We start from the raw sequence: 23,466 nt of genomic DNA on the forward strand, positions 1-23,466 counted from the left end.
ATTAAGGGATCCTTATTGAAAGTTTTGTTGATGTTACGTGTTTATCAGCTGATATATTGTTAGTAGGTCTTTTTAAACTGTCAAATATAGATGTCAGTACAATCTCAAAAACCCAGTCAGGCTCCAGTACATATTGTTGCATACATTCATACAATTTATGGATTTCATCGAACCTTGTATCTTTAAATCCGAATCCTTCACTACCCCTTATCGAATTAAAATGTTAAGGTTCAGCTTTAAACTATTTTAAGTAAATTAAAGGTATCGGTAGACACTACAATGTACAGGCGTCTCCTAAACGCCTCACATGCAGGCTATCGGTAGACGCTAGCTAGGCGGCTACACACAGAAAAGCCTCTAGTCCCCACTCAGTTACTGCAGCGCACACAACTCAGGCAGGTATGTGGCCCAAAATGTGTTAGTTTGAAAAGAGTGAATGATCTTATGTTAGATTTACATAAGTTGAAACTGAGTGATTTTATCTACCTGGACCCAAGTACAGCCTACTTATGATCATGGTTAGTTGAAACCATACCATGATCACCATCTTAGTTTAGCTTGTTAGCATGCTAATATTTTCTAATTAGCACTAAACACAAAGTACAGCTGAGGCTGATGGGAATGTCAAGAGTTGTGCAAATATGTCGTGATAAACTAAAGTATAAATTACTGGAAAAAATTAAATTTTGAGCATATGATGACACTGAAAAACCGTCACCAAAGTGATTAAAAATCATTCTGAGGATGTGAATGACTGCTCTAAATTTCATGGCCATCTAGACCAAAGTGGTGGACCGACCGACAGACCAAAACTGTTATCCCTAGACGCACAACGCTACATGTAGCATGAATAAAAAGACAGGAGGAGCTTTATTAGACTCAAAGCTTATCAAAAAAAGCTAGTTAAACAACTTGGACACAGATCATGGGAAGCTGCTATCAGAGCATTTTACACAATGACGTCTTTCAGTAGATTTTGCTCTGTGGTGAAATACGAGCTGCAACAGAGATGAGAAATCTATATACTTAATCAGTCATGATCAATGTGATCAATACATTTTAAAATTCATACTGAGATTTCAGTCTACGCAAGATCACCAGATATGGTGATAAAGGTGAAACCGAGTCTGTAGTCACCTCAGTCACATGAGTTCACACACTGACAGTCAGGTCTCTCCAATCACAGCAGCGTAGTCATCACACACACACACACACACTCACACACACACAAGGTCTGGATCAACTTAGATGACATTCATTGGCATGCAGGGAAACCTTTCATCTGACTGCGTCTGAGATTTTTCAATGAGAGGAACAAACAGTATAAAAGCCTTTTTATAGTTTACAAAAGGTACAGTATACATGGTTTAATGGCCCTGCCCTGCAAGACTGCAACGTCACACTAACATGCTTTCAGACACACTGCAAGAGCCTGGACTAAATCCTTCTTTGTTAGTACCACGCCAAAAACACACATCTACTGCCACAGCGGCGAGAGTCTAAAAATATTCCCCACACCAGGTGAAATGTTGACGGAAAAAAAAAAAAGAAGAAGAAGAAAGCTCTGTTTATTGGCCTTCATCTGAGAGCAACACCATCTCAGATTCGAGGAGGATGTGGAGAGAAAGAAGTAGAGCAAAAGAAAAGAAAAGAAAAGAAAAGAAGAAGAGTGTCTCAGTTTTCAGCAGCGAGCGTCTGCATGAGGGAACAAATGAGTCTGGAGATCCCCCTCCTCCACTCTCCATCTCTCTGCCCAAACTTCTGTATCCCACTCTCTCTCTCTGCATCTCTGTATTCTTCCCCTCTCTCTCTTTCTCTCTCTCTAGAAACTGGAACATGGAGGGAAAGTGTGACAAACCTATTTTGGTTTTTGTAGACAACCTACCTTTCCACAAGCAGACACCGCAGGTCACCGTGTCAAATGTTAATGCTCCCAACTGGGGATTATTTCCACTGTTTGGCATAAAAATGTCAGAAAATAGGTGATCTCTTCAAAGTGCTTGTTTTGTCTGACCAACAGTCCAAAACTTATTGATAATATACACTAAAATAAAGCTGAGAAAAGCTGCAAATTCTCACATTTGAGAGGCTGGAAATTCATTTTTGTGGATTAATCACACCAGTTATGCACAAGGTATAAATACTACAAGTGGCAACCCATATAAAAAGAAAACAGTTAACTAAACAGGCATCTCTCATGAAGGCCTACAGGTTTGTTTGAATGATGCACTGATCACTGTCAATGATTATACTGCACTGAAAGAGAGCTGAGGCCTCCTTTCTCTCTCTCCACACACACACACACACACACACACACACAGACTGGATTAATGCCCTCAGCTTGTCACTGTTTTTGTTTTAATGAGCAGTGACTGGAAAGTAGCTTCCAAAGCGATCAATGGAAGTGGATTTCTATTGAGATTCATGCAATAAACCTGCACAACATCGTTTACATGTCATTATAAAGCACGTAATTCTTTCACAGTGACTGTATAAGCCAGTCAGTGAATGAAATGGAAAGAGCAAATACCAAACATCACTGTCACATGGATTGCCAGCGTAATAAAGTCAACTTCCCCTTTTCTCCAACGATCTTTTCCCCTCCGAGTTTTCTTACCCCAGCTTGTTCCCTGCATATCTGTTGTGGTGCTGACCGGCTCCTCCTTATTATCCAGTCTCAGCTCCTTCAGCGTCTCAGGTTTTAGTCGGCTCACTATGTTCCTGTTCTCCTGGATGTTTGGCTCCGTTTCTGATCAACCCTCCTGAGGAAAACTTCTCTAACCACCCCCCCCCCCAAAAAAAAGAAAGAAACTGCTCATTCTCAAGCCAAATGCCGCCAATGTGAATGGGAGCACAGTCCCCTCCCCTTCCCTCTCCTTTCCCCTCTCTCTCCCTCTCTCTCTCTCGTGCACCCCTCCTCCTCCTACCTTCTCCTCCTCTTCTCAGCCCAGCCTCTCTGTGACAGATACACCTCCTCTCTCTCTCTCTCTCTCCCTCTCTCCCTGCTCCACTCCTCCTCTACCATTTCCTTTGACCAAAGAAACTACTCTCTGCAAAGTCCCCTATTGCCTTTGTGAGGCAGTAAAAAAGGAAAGAAAGGAGAAAGAAACAGAAAGCCAGGGAAAGGCGAGCTGTCAGCTGAAGACTATTCTGCTGTCCCTGCCTATTTCAAACAGAAAGGGGATAGAGAGTAAAAAGAAAGTGGACCTGCATGAGGATATCATCTCACTTTAAAAAAAAAAGTCTGGATTTCTATTTGCCATAGTGCTTTTTTGTTTTTAGACTTCTCATTCTCAAAAATTGAGTCTTCATGTGAATGCCTAAAAGATAAAAACTAAACATGATGCAAGTGAAGACAGTAAAACTAAGTAAAACTATAATAAACCAGAGCATGAAAACAGCATCTTCATGAACCTTCAAGCACACTGCAGTCCTGCTTCTCATCTGTCGATCTGATATAAAAGCACACACACACACACACACACTAAAGCCTGACAAAGAATAAAAGTTAATTAGGGAACAAATTATTAATTTAAGAAGCCGTCACCGTGACTTATGAGGTAAACCTATAAAAGATCAGCACTGATATTCCTTGAAAGCAAAGACGAGAGAGGATCATAACATTTCAACAGGCAGAGCTGGATGTATGACGTACGTACATACAGTCTTAAGATTAGTCCTGGTCGATGAGTGAGTGAATGGTGTTAACAAGCGAGAGCTTTTTAATAATACCAGTCCCAGAGTTCAGTCCAAAATTATATGTATGTAACCTGACCTCTTTGTTAAATGTGCAACAGAAGAAAAGCAACTCGTGTGTCTGTTTACAGCGCAGCCAAACAAAACCCCCAGGCTAAGATGATTCATCAAGTCACGTTGTTTTAAGAAAGGAGACTATCAAGGTCCTATAACACCAAACTGTATCCAGGAAAACAGTGGAAAGAGTCTTCCTAACGGGTCAGTGGCAATACTCTGAGTAAGGGAACTGTGAAATGTAGAAAAGTGAGATAATTTAATATGCATCTCACCCTCCCTTACTTTTTTTTCCTGAGTAATGTCTTCTAACACAAATTACTGATCAAATGTTGTCTTCTGTATTATGTGATGTGTGCACATGAATCTGCCCTTGTCGTCCACAACACATCCTGCACATGCATGCTTTGTTTCCTGTGAATGACTGGTAAGTGACGGGAGTGCACAGTTTGAAACCTGTGCGGGCAAAGCAACACTCAAATCTGTAAACAGGGAGGCGATTCTTTACGATTGCTTCTCTATATAATGCAAATACATTGATGGCTATTGTTGAAAAAATGCTGGCCATAAAAAATATAAATATTGGGGTTCAATAAAGAAAATCTAACCTGCATTATTTGATTTTTTTTTTGGCCACTTGGGGGCAGTGCAACAAGTTGTTTTTTTTATTTTTCCCCGCCGGCGGTGGTCCGATAGGAAGAGAGGTGAGGAGAGTGAAGAGAGAGAGAGGGAGAGAAGATGGAAGCAGCGGGGGAGAGCAAGTCACGGCGCAGGTGCCTCCTCCTCCTCCTCCTCCTCCTCCTCCTCCGTCTCTCCACCCCGCTCGCCGCCTCGGTGTCGCTCGTGCTGCCGGTGTTTTGTCGGTCTGCATCCACCTCGCACTGAAGCTGCTGTTGCTTCTTCCCCGCTGGAAGACACCGAGGAAGCCAGCGGGGCGGAGGAGGAGGAGGAGGAGGAGGAAGCACAGTGACTCACTCTCCCCCGCTGCCTCTGTTGTCAACCCCTCTCTCTCTCTCTCTCTCTCTCCCCCTCTTCGCTCTCCTCACCCCTCGCTCCTATCGGACCACCGCCACCGTTTCCTCGAGCTGAAAGATGTTAAAAAGCTCTGCGGAGCTGACGGGAACAGCAGATTTGGCTGATAATTCTCTGTGGGTTCATCGTAAGTGACACATTATATGAAGTCATTTGATCAATTGTTAATACAAAAATATTGATTAGTGCTGCTTTAAGGACATCAAATGGATAAATGTAAGTTTTACGCATGTTTCTTCTGAAAGCTATAATCAATATGAGATATTCATGTGTTAGTTCGTGGCCTGGTTAAACCTTGAATCTTAAATTTTCCCTCCTGTCCTTGATAGGATATTTAGGATCACTGAAGTGTAACAAACAGTCTTTAACATCCTGGGTAACCAGTCAGTCAGCTTCCAGAGGAGCTTCCTCTGACAGTGGCAGCACTCAGCCTTTGCCTTGACCTGTAATCCACCATCTGGCCAAAATAAATGAAAAAAAAAAAAACACACACACAACAGAAAGAGACAGTGCAGTCAGAGCTCAGCTGCTCAGCCTCCAGATGAAGAGAGGGGTAAAGTAGGGTACGAGAAGTAGGCTATGCCCTGCCACCGCCTTACACACACACACACAAACACAGATCTGTCCCTCTCCCTTTCTCTGTTCGCCTCTCTCTCTCTCTATCTCTCTCTCTCTCTGCTCCTATAACTGGGTCACACTGGTAGGCACCGAGTTTGTCCTTGAGGCAATGAGATGCAGGGCTGAGGAGGGAGTTCAAGGTCATTCTTGGTCAAGTCTTAATGGGAGGTCTTTAGAACACTGTGCCACATGTGAAGTCCCGTCCCGCTGCAGCCAAAGCAACAGAAACCACTCTGAGTTAAGAGTGCGAGATTGGACGACAAACACCATCAATCAGCTGCCCCAAGGCCACCAGTGCTGGGATAAAGAGGCAGGCTGCAAATCACCTCTGTGAATGCCACCATTAACACTACCTCTTTATAGGCATGTGGTGGTGGGGGAGGGGAGGGGGGGGGGGGGGGGGGGGGTCTAACATGACTCAGCCAAGTTCGAAGTAGTTGATTTACAAGCCGAAGCAGCAAAGTAAAATGACGACTCTGTGGCTTATTTCCGTGTTTGCAGGACAGCCAAGGCAAAACCATGAGGGAAAACAAAGTAAAATACCAGTTAAATCATTTCAGTGTGGCTTTGCAGTAATTTTGGTTACATCTGTCTAGTGGTTTTTTGGTTTATCCTCCTAAAAATCATATGAAGTTTATACAAAACATTTAGGAGTGCCGTCTGTGGGCCGATTTCTGGTGAACGTTGAGAGTGGCTCCTTAGAGACCGCAATCCTAGTTTATCCGTATCTATAGCGGATGCCCAGCAGGTGGTCATCCATCACAGGCCGAGCTCCCATCTCTCTGCGGTCCGTCAGCCTGCTTCCTTATATATTTTCATAACAACGGCTAACATCTGGGACCAGAAAACTGACAGAAAGCTAGGCCATCCATCAGTGTCTGCGCTGCCTCTGTGTGGGGACATCTCTCCCACTGGACACTGCAGCTAAAACTGGCCTCGACCAGCCGGCCCTTTGGAATGACTACTTCCAAAATAATCCGCCGTGGCACAAAGCAATCCACGAACACCTCCGAAATAAAAACTAACGTGAAGGTTTAGCGCTTGGTAGGGGGGTGTTTCATCAGTTTTAGACACAAATGAAAGGGAGGGAGAGAGACTTTTGTAGATTGAAATAACTACTCCTAGTAAGTCCAGTCATAAATCCACAGAAATGGGCTGGCTGTATTGAGTTGGCAGGGACCCGACTTAGCCACACTCTGATTTACTGTATAATGTGCCAAAGAGATTAGGGTTACGCCTCCAGCTCTGGAATTACAGCAAAACCCTATCCATGATTAAGATCTGTTGCTAACTCCCACGCAGCAGGAATGTGTTAACATCCACACACACACACACACACAGAGGGACGAACATGCTATGTGTGCGGTATGCTGCAGTCAATTCTTAACGTCAATAAAGTCACCACCAGAAATGGCTCTTTAGAAGAAGAAGAAGAAGAAGAAAAAAAACCGCTTGGTTTCAGATATTACACAACTCAAAGGAGCAATTCTTTGAGAAGATTCCTGCAGTAATCTGAGAACGTTTGCATAAAATCAAACTTCAAGGTCAGATCCAGAAAGCTCTGTTTCACATATCAGGCAAACAGCAATGAGTTCAGAGTTCTCATTTGTTCAAATTCAAACCACATTTAGTCCTCAAGGCTCCGCTTACCTGTCAATGACACCCTGTCTTCAGCTTCTGGAGGCCTTAGAAAAGCATGGGGTACAGGTCGGTCGAGCATCCCAGGAACTCACGCCAGTGAGCAGATTTTCTTTCTCTATCTGTCTCTCTGTTCTCTGGTACTGGAGGGATTAAAAAAAAACAAAAAAAAAAATGCATGTTGTTGAATCAGCAAAAGAGAAGCACTCAAACTACTACCGCTGTGGAGAGTTGGAAAAACCTGAAATGTGACAAGTGTGTTTATAGAACAGTGAGAAAGAGGAAAATCTGAGTCATGAAGGCAAAAATCCTTCACACTGAGAAAAGGTTGAAACTGGGGGAATTTTCCATGTCAACAAGAGTGAAGACTGAGCCCAAAACTAACACCCAGTTCACTAAACAACTTAACTGTTTATTCCTTCGCATATTTATGAACCACCACAAAAGGTTTATGGGTTTTCCCACGGAGTCTTTGTTATTTTGTAAGGTCACGCAGTTTAAAATTAAGACAAATACAGTTTCTAAGAAAAAAGATCATGTTTTACAGAAATTAAATTAGGTAAATGTTAATAAAACAGACGAATTTCGGATCAAATTCTGCTTTGACATCTAAAAAGAAAAAGGTGAGAAGCATGCTGCCACCATCTAGAAAAAAGTCCATCTGTAATTCATTATACTGGTGAATTAGTGGTAAAGCAATATGTAAGTGGAGTAGAAGAGCATTAAGAAACTACAAGAAGTGCCTGAGGTGAGTAGACCACCAGACAGCCATTATTTCAAACTGACTATGCACTATCCTGCTGCCATGAGAAGGTTGTAATTGCATATTACTTTAAAATTACATTTAGCATTACCGCCTTCACAGCAAAGGACAGGAGGTCAGGTAAAATAAATTGATCACACTAATAGAAAAAGAAATATTCCACTGCCACTGGGCTCAAATCCAATTCTTCAGGTTTACTGAACTCTCTTCTTTTCAGCCTAACTTTTCAGCGTGCAATCCGTCCCTCCTCCGTCCTGTCAAAGTGTAACTGAAATCTATAAACACGCGCAGCATTTTAGCACTAGCCTGAAGGCCAGTTAGGCATTAAGAGACACTAACACGCAGGTACATTGTTGTTACTAGGGCTGTACAAAAATCCCCAACATTAATCAACCTAAATGTGATATTCTAGTTTTCAACGAATAGAAACTGACAACCATCCAGCCCATGTCGTAACCTCAATGGAGGAGATTATGATTAGTTTGGATCTCTAACTTCACTTTAACTGGAAATTTAGTTTCCTCTAAAAATCAGTTAATAGATCAATTTAATAAAAAGTTAAACCACAGACCAAGAAACAGGTTCTTAGTTTTTGATGCAGATTGAGATGTTTGATGTTGATCAGATTCAAATGCAGATTAAAAATTTCAAAACATGCTCTTATTTACATAACAAATTTAGAAGATTGTAAAAAAAAAAAAAAGGCTGAGGTATGCACTGTACTAATTATTGCTTATGCATGTTTTTGGACCAAAAAAATACCATAAAAACAACAATAACGACTCAATAATTGAATAAAATGAAGGAAAACACCACCATGAGGTTGTGTTTGCACTGGATCTCCAGTCTAAACTGGAAGTCTGAACCTTACAGTTGTGGTGTGCTGTGGTAGAAACTGAAACTGAGAGCGAATGAAGTAGCTAACTGGTTAATAAGCATCCTGTTTTAACAGCAGGATCAGGGATGTTTGCTAAAACCCAGCGTTACTTTCCAACTGCCTGCGGGGTTGCTGCCACTGTACAGGCTTTACTTAAGAGCTATGCAAACCTTCAGCTCTTCCGTCTGTCTGCAAAAATACTAGTACAGTATGTTACAGGCAGATGGGAGAGCTGAGGACACTGCGGCTTCCCACATGTTATGCATCTCAATCCAGACGGCTTCTTAAACTGTCACCGTGCCAAGCCATAGTGTATTTTATATGGTCGGACTGTAAGAGGAAAGGTGCAGAGGGTTAGGTAGAAGCCTTGTAAAGTAATACGTTAATAGCTGTTTATTTTAAAGGCTGACAGTTAACCCGCAGATCATAAACAGGTGTTAGGGCCGCTCCCCTCCCCTGCTATTCTGCACGGATGGGGATAATCCTCATTACAGCAGAGGGAGAGAGATACAGAAATAGGAGCACGTGTGCTGGGTAAACAGAGAGTAGAGGGTGCGATTACCATTTCATCACATTATTCATCTGCTGAACAGGCACCTCTAAAGACAGCCGTCAATACCGATAAACCTCACTGTGACCTGCTAACTGACCCGCAAATCGATCAACAATCGATGTAGTGAACAAGTAACCGGTGAGGAGTTACTCGTTCATCGCCCTCAGGAAGTAAAGCCATTTTACTGCTTTCATGACAGTTCAAAGCAGATGCATGCCCTCTGATTGAAAAGGTGATTGATTAAACTTTACTGTCATTACAGGGGTAAAAAAAAAAAAAAAAAAAAAGGTTTTATTCCCACAGTAAGTACTTCTTTACAACATCCGTCTCTTCATCCCTACTTAACAATCAATAGAGATGAAGTCTGTCTCCATCTTTCTCTCACCTTTTGACATTCCTCTCAGATCTCACTGGACTTTGGTGTAAACTGAATTAATACGGCTGATCCATCACGGTGTTAATCGTACGGAAGATTCTCTCGTATCGCTCTGAAGCCTCTGAACAGACAACGAGAAAATCAATCGACTAATGGTTTGCGACAGCTGTTGAATGTTGATGCTCTATAAAATGACAAAAGGAGAAGATGAAGTGAAGGTGTGTCCGTCTGTTCAAGTGCTCGGATTGATTTATGGTAGAAATTTGTGGATTTTTACCCCCCCCCCCACCCAAAAAAATGACGATTATACCTGCTTTGCAACGAGAAGCATTTACTGAAACACTGTCTGTAGCTGCATTTCTACATGCATAAGTATCAATTATTCTGCTAATTATTTTCATGATTGATCGATTAATCATTTGGTCAATAAACCAAGGTGATGTCATTCAAAAATATTACATTTACAGTTATGAAAGACCAAGAAAAACAATAAATTAAGAGAGCCTTGAACCATCAAATGTTTAAACAGTTATTCAATTATTAAAAAAGACACCAAAACCTCAAAGCAATGCACAAAAATGAACAGTCTGCGATTTAGAGCCTGATTACATTCATAGTTAGTACCAGTGCGTGTTACATTAAATAGGATGTGGTGCAGGAAATAAATTTAGATACCTATTGAGAAGGGCAGCGTAATAGAGGAGAAGTAATGAGGATAAATGAGGTTCTGTGTTTGCCAGGCTTTCAGGCACGCACACTCACAAAAAGCACGTGAACGTGTACTCACACACTATTAAGGAATAGGGTGGCGGCCCACCTCTTCCATATCCAAACATTGCCACCCCGCAGCAGTTAACGTTTATTATTTTACTCTTCAACTGTGTGACAAAAGGCTCCAAGCGAGTTAATAACCCCAATGAGAGACGGTGGGACCAACACCCTGAACAAACGCCATTCAGAAAATAGGGAAGTAGTGCAGCATGAGTGGGATATCATAAAAAAAAACAGAGGTGTTGACACTAATGTACTCTGGGAGGCAATGCTAAAATGCACAATTGACTGTTATAAAACAACTGAAAACATGCCATTCATTTTCATCTGACAGCTGTTTGCTCATATACGCTTGTGGTCGAGAACATAATAAAAAGCATAAATGCAGAGAAAGAAACTACTTTTTTTTAAAGAGGAGACTGGAAATTCTGAAATCATACAGCTGCTTATTTAAAAAAAAAAAAGGATGAAATGGGCAGAGGATGTGAATCCAATCCGCTGGGAAAATTGGCATGTATGCCTTGTTTGGACGGCGAATAGATGGCCCACATGGAAAGCATCGCATTCCATCTTAAACAGCCCCAAAATGTCTGCGTTTTCTCAGACATGCTCACGTAGAAACAGCCGGGCCAAACCTCAAACATCCTCCTACATCTAAAAAATCTACGGAGAGAGAGAAAAAAAAAAAATTGATTTCCTACTGTGCAGTTGGTAGTGAGGGATTGAGGATGAGGAAGGAAACAGGGACGACAGAGGGGTCAGAGCGACCGTGGAGGGAGGGAAGGACCAAACCCTGCAGCTGCGAGTGAAGAGGTGGTGTTTTGTTGGGAGAAGTAATGTTCAAAAACAAGATGTCTGTTATTAAAAAAGTGCTGAGCATGAACTGAACCTCGCTATGCAAAATGTTGCAACCGTTTTAATGCAAAGCCTTGCTCCTAAAAACCACAGCATTGCAGATAATGTGAGGTCATTCTTGTGAAACTAGCATTATTTAAATGTATATTTGATGGATACATGGCTATTAGGGCTCGCCGAAACGGTTGAGATCGTTGAGGTTTAAGGATAGTTTCCAATGTCAGTATTGATATGGCAAATGTATGCATGATAAATAATTTACAAAAAAACTGATTTTCAAAGCAAAAGACTGTGTTCTCCTGTTTTGCATTACATGAGACCAAACTTCAATAGCTAATTTTGTTCTTAATTACAACTTACTCCGAATCACTACTTTGGACAAATGATATTAGTAGAATAAGACGATCATATCATCACAATATGACTCCACTAAAAGTCGATAAACAAGAATATTCAATTATCATCTAGTCCTGCGTGTACAATTTAAGGCATTCCTTCAAAACTGTGGAAATATAAGTTGAGCTATCTCCACGACAACCGAGCAAACTACATCCACTGATGAAGGTCATGAGAAGCAACTGAAAGATCCAGTAAAAGCTGGTAAGTGGACCCTTTTTTTTGTCAAACTAGAAATATACAGTGGTTGATCTGGAGTCATTTTTGCCCGTGTAGGTGTGAAATGTTGGTGTAATTAGATTGTTGGTGTAAATCATATATTTCATATATAAGTGCATATAATCTGTGTTGAGCTGCAACCATTAGACGATTAATCAATTAGTCAAACAATAGAGATTTAAATATTTTGATAATTGATTTGTTTTTTTAGGGGTTCTGTTCAAGCAAAAATGCCAAATATTCACTTACACACGAGCTTTTCTTTATCATATATGATGGTAAACTGAATATCAGGGTTTGGGATTTGTTTTGGATAGTTGGTTGAATAAAATTAGCGATTTGAATCTGTTACCTTCGGCTGTTTGAAATGATAATGAGCATTTTTTTTACTATTTTCTGACATTTTGAGGACAAAATAAAACAACAGATTAATCGATAATGAAAATAATCATTATTTGCAGCCCTTAAACTGTGTTTAACTGGTAATAAAAGCACCACATGAACTGTCCTTGTGAAGAAAAAAAAAGATTGGTTTGAGTAAACTGGATATGATCTACAGTATAATTATGTTTAATTATGGGGTTTATTTGTTTTGTTTGTTTTGACTTTACGATAGAGAGCCTGCATGGAAAGGTCCAATTGCTGATGTGTTTATCTGCCGACTAAAAGTAAAGAGATAAAAATAGCTAAATGAATACATAGAACAGAAAAAGTCAACAACAAACCAGCCTAGATGTTATTATGTTAACATGGATGGATGGACTGGGCATTGTTTGAGTGCTTCTTTCTGCCTGTGTAAGTCCTTATGCAACGCTGTGACGTGGCTACTGCCCCACAGTGCATCCCACCACCCACATAGTTTATAATTTGCACCCTCGTTCTTCCCTGCGACCCTCTTCACCTCGCAGTCAACCTGCCTCCCACCCGACGGGAAGCCTTTTGTCAAGTCTTTTGTACACACGATATCGCTGACTTGTGTCTTGTATGTGTAAGATATCACTTGATGCGTATCAGTATGTGGGTTTAATAGAGTGTTTCTCTGTTGTCCATCTCGTGGCCTCCCAGCAGGAGAATAATCAGGCCAGAAATCACACAGAGAGCAAAGAGAAGTGTATTTAAAAATATCCAAACAACCAACCTCAGGGAGGGGTCGTCCGACTTACATAAGTCCAGCTACATACCTCCAAGTGCAGGAAAACTAATGTAAGACAGAAAAAGGGAACAAGGATGGAGACAGAACAGTTGAAACAATGTTTTTTAAGATTTTCAGGACAGCCTGGACAAAATGTCAGGAACACTGAGGATCTGTCACCCGAGACTGATATCCCCAGCTCTAAACTTCAGAAACAAACAAAAGGACGCGTGACGGACAGATGACATATTACTCTGGGTCATGAGTTTCCAATTGAAATGAAACAGCCAAGTTTGACCATTTATGAAAACCTGTCAGGGAAAGAAAAAAAAAAAGAAAGAAAGAGTATTATGACCTTGTTGGGTGAGACTGAACGAAAATGGGAAATGATGGCAAAAGTGAAGAAATACTGGAGTAGAGATTGAAACAGAGAAGAGAAGAGTTAAAACGTAAAAGGATAATCCTGTTTATTTCAACTTATTTTCATAATTCTGGCCATCCTCTTTATCGGTTATGATTGATTTGTATTCACCAAAGTAATTATCTGAGATCTGGGAAGACAGCAACAAGTCAGATGGGGGAAAGAAACATGAGTAGTAACCAAGCAGTTTAGCCAGATTATGCTACACACTTTATTTCAAAGTAAACTGTCAACAATAATCTCACACTGTGTGCACATGACTACAGCTAGTTAAAGGTGGAAATTATGAATTACTTTTCTGATTCCAATAGTTTTGTTAAATGCAATTCAAAGATTCATGATCACTGACTTTATAGGTTTATTTCTAAGCATATCTATTGCATCACAAATGCATTTAGGGCCACAACTAACCTTTGTTTTCATTTTTGATCAATCTGCTGATTATTTTCTTGATTAATCGAATCCTTTCCTGTAACATAGTGAAAAATGACTTATGTGCTGCAGGGATGTGTTCTGTTTGGGACGACTCTATCTCAAAATTGCTGACCTGTTTGCTTTTCTATTTCAGTGTTTTCTCATGTTCCTGACCGCAGTCTGTGAGAATAGCTCTGGGCCTGCACCGCAGTCGGAGGGTGTGAGATGGATTACAGCAGGATACCAAGGCGGTTGACACAGCTGAAGAGTAAGTAAGTGGGAAAACGAGCGGTGGTGAGAGAGAGGAGAAAAGAGTGTGAGAGCAACAAGGGAATGAGAGACATGAAGTAGGAGTCAGGGAGGCTTCAGGTCTGTGCTGTACATTAGCACATATGCGCCTCCCTGCAGCAGCAGCTGTGAATGTCATAATCACACTAACTACCACCGCCAGTCACCGCTGCTCATGGGAACAGAGCTCGCCGTCTTTTTTTAGAGCACATAATCATCCACAAGTGACAACAGATGATGCAACACGCTGCATGTACATGCTGTGTGAAATATCCTTCCCGACACGACTTACTTTTCAACGTAAATACACACACACACAAAAAAAATAAGCTCAGACTCGGGCACAAGGCCAAAGATGACAAAATCGTGCCCGTGTCCTCCGACTAACCCTGAAGGTCTGAGTCGATGTAATCCGAGCGGCTATAATGTACTTCTCTTTCCATCAGTCATAGGAATGTTTTATCATTCTGAAATAAATAAAAGCACACATCAGAATACCCGACGCAATATGAGTAATTCGATGACTTCAGTTGACACCTTCAACATTATCCAGGATAAAAAGTGTCCCCCTCCCTCCCTCTCTCTCTCTCCCTCTCTCTCTCTCTCTCCCTCCAAGGACACTTTTTTTTTTTCCTCCCCATTGATGTGCGATGTCGATAAAGCTGACTTTGCCGTGAAGGCAACGAAGTCCGGCCGTTCTGGCATCTTATCAGAGCTGTTTACGAAACTGTAAATCTAATCACTGCTGCGCTGGTTCCTTGGGGTCCACTTTCAAAGTGGCTGCAGGAAAAAGATGCAACAATGTCAGACATATCTGAGGAAAGAAAAAGGTCAAACATTTGGAAAAGATTTAAAAAAAAAAAAAAAAAAAAAAGAATGTGGTTATACTGGTGGGAGCAGTGATTGAGTAAAAACATCTCTATATATTTATACAGCATGCTGGAAATGTACAAGGAGGTGAGTTCTTCTATTGTGTGGTGGTCATCAGTATTCAAGGGATGAACGCTGGCAGCATCATTTTCACTTCCCGTCATACTAAAAGATATAAAACAACCCTGACTGCTCTACAGGCGGCGAGTATTTCATTCATCTTTGTACTTTCACTACAGCTCTGTGGTCTTTAAGAGCCAAATTCAGCCAGACAGGGCAATAAGGTAACACTCCTTATTCCTCTGTACCTCTTCATCGTGGTGGTGCTTTTCAACAAATCAACTTTATTCCTTATTTGTAGCAGAATAAAATTAAATCAAGAAGGTGCCTTTATTGATTCATCTTCATATTTAGGTGCCTGGTTATTCTACCAATGACTGTCTTCATATGGAAATTTAGTTTCACTGATGTCACATGATGGAAGAACATAGTTTTCATTTGTTGCGTTTGGTCGTTTGAGCGACTGTCTTATTCTATTTTAGCTTCTTTTTATTTCCAAATTTAATACTTTTTAAACTGTATTTAAATGTCTCTTCACGTTGCCTTGCGTTGCTTTTATATGTCTGTCTTGATGCCTTTTATGCTCTATGTAAAGCACCTTGAAATGTGCTATACAAATAAACTTGCCTTGATAAAAACAGCAGATGACGTCTGTATTGACTATTTTGTAAAATAAAGCTTATTATAATCAAACACGTTGCTTTTCAGATATTAGTATTTTCAGTATTTTCAGATTACAGGGATAGTGATGATATAATTAGCTCTTTGCTCATCTCTGTTTTATATTTTTCATCATAACTTGTTTACACCTGTTCTTTTCCTACTGTGACTTGTGAAAAAAGTCCAATTAAACAGCACTATATTGTCAGTAGAGGAGATTTAAACACGACTAAATATCCAGGCCACTAAAACTGGATTTATACTTCTGCGTTAAAGGGTTACGCATGCACCTAGTCAAAAATGTGTGTATTTTATGTGTATAAAATAGTGTGTGTGTTATGCAAAAAAATTGTTGTTTTTTTTCAAATTCAAATAAGCTTATTTGAATTTGAATTTGAATTTGTGTTATGCATCTGTCAGTAAAACCTCTAAATAATTTCTATCGTCTGTATTCTTCAAAAGACGTTACCTGCTCCAGATTAGACAGAGTCCTGGTCTGTTGCTAGGCTCAGGGATCGGGAGGGGAGGTGGAGGTGGAGGGGGGGTCTCTAAAACCCCGGCCCCTGACTCCCAGTGCCCCTAAAACAGCTGTGCAGTCCAGCTGCGCACAAGACTCAGAGCTGGCTATGAATCTAAGAATACCAAACCGATCCTGGGGAGGAGAGAAGCCAGCGAGTCTGTGAGGGAGGTAGAAGAATGGGAAAGATTTGCAGTTGCAGATCACTGAAGAAAAAAAATCTGGATTAGAGCTGAGAGATATTTAAATCTGGTATTATGATATGACACAAGAGAGAGAGATCTGTCTGGGTCGTTAGTTATCATAATACTGTGTCATGAGAGAGATTAAAGACACTCTGTGGAGAGTTTGATCACTACTGGTGTCATGGAGCAGATCCCTGTTTTGTTTGCATCTCGTGCTCTACTTCCACACACATAAATCACACGAGTAGTGATACATATACGTCTATAAAATAAAATTAAAGCTCTAGGACATCGCTCGGGTTCATGCTATTCCACTGATTGAAAGTTGGTGGTGGTGACGCGCCAACAAAATGTCGCAATACGCCAGAAAACAGCAGGGAAGAAGTGCTGGACAACGTTGACATCAAAATATTTTTCTAAAAAACATCTGCTTGTTTTTTTTTTGTGAGGACAAAAATCCATTCAGCATATTTGTTCGGCCTCGAGCATACAAACAATGTGTTTTTGTGCGAATCAGCGAAAGTAAACATTTCTGTGTTTGTTTACGAGAAAACTACACGGGGTACCTTTAAATGTTTGTGTGTCTTGGTCTGAAAGGCTGAATTATTGTTATGTTGCGAAATCATCTGAAATCATTTCTGAGTGGGGAGAAACGCACGCAGCACAGGATTTTTCCTCAGTGACCACATCAGCCACTCCTAGTTTATAATAACCTTTCTTGAACAGAGTTTACAAAGTGTTGCATGGAATGAAAGGACAGGATGAACTGATTAAACGAGAGAAAATTTGATGTAACCACATGTGACAAAGGTGGTTCAGTCACTGATTTGTGTTGACAAGGTAAGAGGAACAAGAATCGCCTCCGTGTTATTTACAGACACGTGTACCCAGCAGACGAGGGTCAAAGACTGTTTACAAGAACCGATGGCTATCATACATACTCATGACTGTGATGTACGGTGGACTTGTTTTCTGTGACTAACAACTTAAAGATTTGAATCATCCCGTCACAGTAAACATTATCTAGTTTCCACAGAGGTTTAAAGAAACATTAGAAAGCAGATTAAAATCTATTCAGACCTTCTCTAAAAGGAATTAAAAAAGGAAGGCTGACGGTTAACTGCAGTGCATAACCTTTGTTATGTCAACACGCTGCATGTGTTGTGGATTCAGCATATTGCCCGAGTCATACAGTGTTCTGACACTACAGCAGATCTTTAACAACCAGCAGTCTGCTAACTATCCGTGAAATCCTCACCTGCCCGCAAAAAACAGCCTTCAGCGAGTCTTCTGTTAGCAGATATTACGTTTGAAGATGTTTAAAGACACAATCTTGAGAGGTCTTTTTTTTTACTCGAGATGTGTTTCTTCTGTTGTCATGTGGAGACTAAACAGACATAAGCCTGTAGCTCGTTCTGCGTCACGGCTTATTGTCTGAAAAGCCGCACCAAGTCACAGAGCAATTATTTCGGAGCGTTTTACATACTGAGGTCTGGGAATCTGTGCAGCATCACTAATTACAGCACACAACCGGCGACGAAATGGGACACAACATAAACCCACAAAATACTAAATAAGCATTTCATTTGACAAGATGGGCCTTCAGGAAAACTAAAAATACAACACGGTCTTTATGTTGCCTGACAGCAACACACCTCCCACCATGTTCCCATTATTGTCTTTGTCTTCTAAAAAGTTTTTTTTATTTGTTCTTCGGGGAGATGGTTTGCACAGCCTAATGCAAAGAATGGAGGGACTTGACCTTCTGTTTAAACGGCTCAAGGGCAATATTCACAGCGGCACGACAGACAGGTAGCATCGCTTACAGAAAAACACGTTCTCTATTATGAAATACTCACACCTCCATGTCTCCCTCATACCCAAAAGTCCTAAGAAACCAACAAGCTGTGTTCATACAAATGGATAATTAAAAAGATACAACCATGTACTGCACACACAAGGACGTACACCCACAGGAACATGTTCTGTATGCACACACTGAACCTCAAGGCTTTCAGACCTGCTCTTCAATAAAGTGTCCTTTACTTTAACGACTCTACAGTAATTCTTATCTTATGAAGAGGAGAGATGTTGCTACTTCAGAGACTCTGTTGATGATAATGGATTTAATAGTCGAGGCCAGAACAGTATGTACATATTTGCCACCGTGAATCAGAGGCCACATATTTTCTACGGGAGGGAGTGGTCCAAAGGGACGCTATCTCACGTCCGCTGACTCGAATGTAAATAGGTTCAAAAATCCAGAACAAACAGAGCAGATAGCGAGTTGTAATGCTGTAAAGAAACACGAGGGAATGTATCAGGGCTGTGACTAAGGATTATTCTCAGTATTGATTAATTTGTCCGTTTGAAAGTTGTTTGTTTGTCTATAAAATGTCAGAAAATGGTGAAAAATGTCGGTCACTGTTTCCCAAAGCTTAAAGTGACGTTATTAAATGTCTTCTTCTGTGCCGAGCAACAGTCCACGACTCAAAGATATTTAGTTTTAAAGCTGCAATGATCGGTCAATTAATTGATTAGTTGATAGACAGAAAATTGGCCACCTCTTGTTCCTGCTCCTCAAATGTGAATATTTTCTGATTTCTTCAGTCTTTTATGGTTGTAAACTGAATATCTTTGGGTTGTGGACTGTTGGTTAGAGCGCTGAATTGTTTTTCACCATTTCTCTGTTCAGGGTTTTTTGGGCGGGCCTGAAATGGTGGCTCGATGACGTAGAGGGGTTACTAGCATAACCCCCCCCACCACCACCACCACTATATAAACACTAGAGATCACATACTCATGGTTATTATTTTTACACCAAGTAGTTTTACAAACTTCCATCAGAAAAAACTGGGAGTCACTTCAGATAATCTGCTGACACTGGTGAATGGGGCCATTTTTGGTCAACGTTAGAGATCAAGGAGTTATTTTAAACCCCGCTGAATTTAACAGTGGCTTCTAACGTTAATTCATTTTTAAAATATCACCCATGTTGCTTGCTTTACAGCTACAAACAAGGCCTACTTTAGATTGTGTATGTTTATACGGGAGTTTGGTACAAGCGTTGTTAACTCACAGGTTGTTCAGTCAGGCCTTCAGCGGACACATCCCCAGAGTTTCAGAGCAGAGAATACTGCTTCTTTTTCCACGATTCTGAAACCTAATTTTATATATTTGGAGATTTTTCATTCAAAATTTGGCTGTGTGGTTAACTACACATTTTTCTGTGGTGTCACAAACTCAGAGCAAATATTTAATATTGCTTTACACAGACTTTAAACCACTTTATCTGCAGGTAACACCGAAAACATCTGTAATAATACCACACAACTGCAGCAAGAATGCCAAGTTCCCAAATATTTCCCAAAACTACAAATATAAAACAGAACTCATAGCTAATAAACCATAAACATACTTACTGCACACAAAGTGTCAGGCTCTGATTTTAAATCTGGTCCACAATGGTAAAATATTGGTTAATATTTGTTAAACTCTTTCATTGAATCTTTAATCTCCTCGCATTATAAAAACAACATTCAGAAGAACAAAGAAGCTGCTTCCATCCCAGATTCCCTGATTATATTCAATAAGAAATTCAAAAGTACACTGATTCAATAAGTGGTTTCAATATCGAACTCAAATTTGATAAGATGCTATAAAACCCAGCCGTAAGCCTGCAGACATTCATTCTGTCATGTAATCATGGAGGGACGTGTCTAGAACAGGGGAGCGCTCTTCGCTGGATGCTAACACCCTGATATGCTGACAAAGCGTCTTCTGACAGTTTTTGACGGAAGCTTGTCATGTGCAAAGAAAACCACTTGAGAAATTATCATCTTTTCAAGCTTGCTGAGGTAAGCATTTGACCTCCCCCCCCCAATGTGTTTTGGCTGAGGAAATTTGAATATGACATCCTGCAGAGTTGGGGGGTGGAGGGGTCGAGTCGGGGGGGGGCTGGAGGTTCGTTTGTTCGCCTTTGTCATGTTATCATCTTGTTCCAAGTATTTGGCCTTTTGTTTACAGATGAGGCGGCTGCATACTAAAATAGATGGTGCTTTTTTTAACCTCATTACCTAAATGAGCACTCCTGGGAATTTTGGGTGTATTAACACACCACAGAGCTGCTGTGCACATATGAACTCATAAATCCCACTTAATAGAAATTCAATTTACCAACAAGCAAACTTTCGTGAGTTTAACACCGAGTTATATTCTTGTTTCCTCTCCTGGTAAAACACAAACCGTGAAGTTCCCGGTCTCACAGCTCACCTGGCAGTGCAATCATTTCTGAGAAAAGTAGCTCTGTGTGGAGCCGAGACGGCGTCAGAGGGGGAATGCCATTCATTTTAAGAATTCACACATGTTATTGCTGCGCCACAGGGCTGTTCAGTGAAAGTGAACTGCTCTCTCTCTCAAGCTAGAAAATAGACCGTGGATTGTTTTGTGTTGTCACTGGGTTGTAAAATCTGCCACTGTCCCAACAGGCAGTGAATGGGAAGATTATGGTGAGCTCTTGCAACTAAAAGACGTTTAAGTCCTGGTTTAAAAAAAACGTTTGGGCTATAAAACGTCCGTGAAGACCAGAAAGAAGTGAAGAATGATTCATCCATGAACAAGAGAATATTATTATATTATATTCATTAGGGCTGCAATTTAAGATTATTCTCATTATAGATTAATCTGACGATTATTTTTGGATAAATCTAGTAGTCGTTTGGTCTGAAAAATGCCAGAAAAAGGTGAAAAATGTGAAACAAAGCCCAAGATGCAACCTGAGATGTCCTATTTTGTCTGGACCAACAGTCCATAACCCAAACATATACCAGAGAAGAAGATAAAACAGAAAATATTCATATTTGATAAGGTGAAAAGAGAGAATTTTAGCATTTTTTATTTTAAAACAATGACTCAATGACCCCTATTTATTATCTATGGAGCAGACATGGATTTCAAATCCCAAATGATGCCTGGTTTAAGGAAGTTTAAGGATATTCTTTCATATTTCCCCACTTCAGAAGCCAACATAACCCCTGAGCAAACAGTCCAAGACTAAAAACATATTTTGATAGTGTGACAACTCTTAAGAAAGCAGGAGTGTTTTATAGTCTGTGCAGTCTGACACACATTCCTACAACATGCATATAAAGCATGAACTGTCTAGGCTTGCATTTAGCTTGTTTAAAACCACTGATAAGATAAAAAGGCAGTAAGATTTGTTTTAAGGAGGGAGGTGGAGAAACATGCTGAAGGTCCATGATAAGGAAATTGTTGGGTCGTAATCTGGACTGAAGTTGGAAGTCTGAGCAGGAAATGAGTCTGGATATAGTGTAGGAGGCACTTTGTTATGTCTAAACCCACTCAACCTGTCATGTCGATGCACATAATGATGAAAGGGAACTGTGGCTTTTTAGATTGGACCACATCTGATCTGACAGAAAAAAAAAAACACTAACTCCAGGGGCCCCCAGGTAGTATTTTACATGGTAAAAGACTTAGTTTGGAGCACTACTTGTAGAAAAAGACGCTTAATTTCCTCCATGAAGTAATATTAACTGGTTATATTTGCTTGAAGGGCAGAAAAACACACACATGACCAACCAGAGTGATTAATTTAACCTTCACACCTGTGCAGAGAGACGAAAAGGTGATTTTATATATATTGCTTTCAAGTTACAAAACACAACAACACGGCACATTTGTACTACTGCAGTTACAACGTCGTTAAAAAACATTTTAAATCAATAATTATATTATTCTTAAGTTAATTAAAACAACAGTAAACCCAGTAAAAAAAAACAAACCTACCATGTATGTTGGACAGTCTGCTCTGCTCTGTAAAGTCTGCCGAGAAAATCTGGATGCGACGGTCTCTTTGTCCCGTTTTTAAAAAATCCTCTTATCCACAGACTGTTAACTTTTCGAAGGTGTCTGCTGACAAAACCTACATGTTAAATATCTTTCTTTCTCCTTCTTGGGTCTCTTCCTGCCGCGTAAAGCGCGTTTGTTGTTGTGCGGAGGTCTGAACAGACGCTGCTCGTGTTAAAGAGACACATACAAGCTTGCAACAATAGCAACGGCTACATCCGGTTATGGCTGTCAAAATAAGATAGCCTAATTTTTTTTTTTTTTTTTTTTTTTTTTTTTAATTTTTACCTTAAAGGATGAGTTCACATTTTTTTCAAGTCTGTCTTAAAGGTGCAGTGTGTAGAGTTTAGTGGCATCTAGCAGAAAAGATTTGGCAGAACATATATATACAATATTCATAAGTGCTTTAATTAATGTGTAATCCCATGAAAATAAGAATTGTTGTGTTTTTGTGTCTTTACAATGAGCACTTTATATCTGTATAGGGAGCAGGTCCTCTTCCATGGAGGCTGCCATGTTGCACCGCCATGTATTTACAGTAGCCCAGAATGGACAAAACCAAAATGTGAAGGCTCTCAAGAGGGCCTTTCGAATTTATCGCAAGTTTCGCAACCATCATAGGTTCTCCTACATGCATGTAAAGGGGGATGGATGTATAAAGAAAACTGGATACAGGAATGCGCAGTGTAATGTGTAATTACAACATTATGTGATGCACGCTGGCCCAAAAAGACTTTTTTCCCATAGACTTACATTGTGAAAGAGATGTCTGAAAATCAGCAGATACATGAGCATCACAAAATCAGCATTTTGAGCATCACAACCCCCACAAAATTACTTGTTTCACTATCAGAATTTGATCCATTCGGTCTGATGATTTAGCTGGAGGGCTAAACTGGGAGTTAGCCATCTCAGCTGGCATGCTCAATGGTTGCATGCAGCCCATAGAGCCTGCGCAGTATGTTTTCATCCAGGCAATTTCTTTACAGCAGGAAGTGGCTTTTTTGATTTCATGTGCCACTGAACTTTTATTTGAATGAACGGGGCCCCGCCTCTAACGCTGTATCCAATTATCTTTATACATCCATGAGAGTGACGGGAGACATTGTCAGTTGGTTGCAACCTCACTGCTAGATGCCACTAAATCCTACACACTGGTCCTTTAAAATAACAGTCAAACACCCATATGAGCATTGAAATGGG

General features: G+C 40.5%; 1 protein-coding gene across 2 annotated transcripts in view; it reads right to left on the reverse strand.

The window, feature by feature from the left end:
- The window catches only part of LOC137171990 (leucine zipper putative tumor suppressor 2 homolog), a 34,588-nt gene extending 11,993 nt beyond the window's left edge, over positions 1-22,595 (reverse strand). Inside the window, exons 1-2 of one of the 2 annotated variants that reach the window (XM_067576237.1) lie at positions 22,204-22,595; positions 7,051-7,181 (exon numbers count right to left, since the gene is read on the reverse strand). The gene's annotated coding sequence lies outside the window, so the exon portion shown is untranslated. Of the gene's footprint in view, positions 1-2,617; positions 2,802-7,050; positions 7,182-22,203 lie in introns of those variants that run through there. The other variant, XM_067576238.1, reaches the window with a different exon arrangement.
- Positions 22,596-23,466: the final 871 nt, after the last annotated feature.

The sequence above is a fragment of the Thunnus thynnus genome, chromosome 20 (genome assembly GCF_963924715.1).
Source record: "Thunnus thynnus chromosome 20, fThuThy2.1, whole genome shotgun sequence".
NCBI lineage: Eukaryota > Metazoa > Chordata > Actinopteri > Scombriformes > Scombridae > Thunnus > Thunnus thynnus.